This window comes from Octopus bimaculoides, chromosome 10 (genome assembly GCF_001194135.2).
Source record: "Octopus bimaculoides isolate UCB-OBI-ISO-001 chromosome 10, ASM119413v2, whole genome shotgun sequence".
NCBI lineage: Eukaryota > Metazoa > Mollusca > Cephalopoda > Octopoda > Octopodidae > Octopus > Octopus bimaculoides.
Genome location: NC_068990.1, coordinates 51,451,368 through 51,453,155, shown reverse-complemented (window position 1 = coordinate 51,453,155; position 1,788 = coordinate 51,451,368).

Sequence of the window (1,788 nt, the reverse complement as noted above, 5' to 3'; positions counted from 1 at the left end):
TATATTTATATATATATTTAGAAGGTTGAAAAGTAACACACAAATTGATATGTATAAGGAAAATAGGAGAAGGTAGAAAATGCTAAAATGATTTTATCATTAAGAATATCTTAATACCGGTTTCAATTAAATTGTGGAAAAATTAAATGAAATGTTTTTTTTTTAATTTTTCCATAGTTTTCAAATACTTGGGACATTTTCGTTCTCTCTCTCTCTCTCTCTCTCTCTCTCTCTCTTTCTCTCTCTTTTACCTTTGTGAAGGCTCGGTAGGTAGGTAGTAGCAAGTCTGAAGAAATATTTAATATTTCTTCAGACTTGCTACTGCCTACTTCTTTACGTAATTTCTTTACAATCTCCACCACCTTTATCTCTCTCTCCCCTATCTCTCCTCTCTTTCCGATGCATCCATCCACAGTATATTATTTACTTTCAACATTTGATACAATGCTGCGTTATTGCAGTGTTCTCGAACTTACTACATTACTTCCCCTAATTTACGTGTATAAATAACACCAATTAATCTCTCCCCTTTATTACACTCCACTTTTCTTTCTTCTTTCCCTTTTTTCTTAATTACAATCGCCTTCCCATTGCTCCAACCCCAGCGTCACTCCAATTAGGTCATGAGCTACTGGAGGTCATGGTGCACCACCCTTGAGATTTACTTTAATGGCTATTTTCTTGTAGCTTTGTGTCTAACAAGTCAGAAAATTGATGTTAGAAGAAACTAAAAGAAGCAGCACATATGCTAGGAGACAACAACCTCCTAAGCAGACCTAGTGCAGATATGAATAGCATATGGGAACCGGTATTAAGGAAGGATAGGAAAATATTAGATTTCTAAGCCCTAAAATTCACTCCATAATTACCCACTAGCAGATGGCGTAGTGGTTAAGAGCGCGGGCTACTAACCCCGAGATTCCGAGTGACCTGAATAATAATAATAATAATAATAATAATAATAATAATAATAATAATAATAATAATAATAATAACAACATCGAAAAATACCTTAGGAATGTAAAATCAGGTTCGAAATTTACCCAAGACACCTGATGAAGGCTGGTGAAGACACGCCAGATTAAGAAGTTTATGAAACTCAAAGGTCAGAGAATGAAGACTGAAGTCCGTCACCAACCTGTGAAAGTAGTAATTAATGTAAGTAGTCGACATCTAGAAAGATATGAAGAAGCAGTACTAAGCAAAGATCTCAACTTGGTGACAACCATCAAGCGCATCCCATAATTGGACATAATAGTTCCTATTGAAGAGATAACCATAAAGATACCAAAAACTCAGCGAGCTGAACTAAGGTGGAAAGTGAGACAGGTACTAGAAAAAGCGAAACTTCCGAAACCAAACATTACTAAGGAAGAAAAGGTAGTTATCAAAAGACTACAGAGTGCCAATTCCAACATAATACTTCCAGCAAACAAGGGAAATGCTACAGTAGTGATGAACAAATCTGACTACTCGGGAAAACTAACAAGTCTTATAAGTGATGGTAACTACAGCAAAGTAAAGAACGACCCAACTCTGAAAACAGAGAGGAGGTTGTAACAGATCTTGATCAAGAACAAGGATCACTTTACACCAATGAAGTACAGACAACTGACTCAACACTACAGTAAACTACCACACATGTACGGTCTCCCTAAGATTCACAAGGATGGCATTCCATTAAGACATTTAGTGAGCTGTAGAAGTTCAGCATATCATCCACTGAGCCGCTTTCCTGTGGATATAATCAGTCCATTAGCAGGAAAGTCAACATCGAACGTGAAGAAT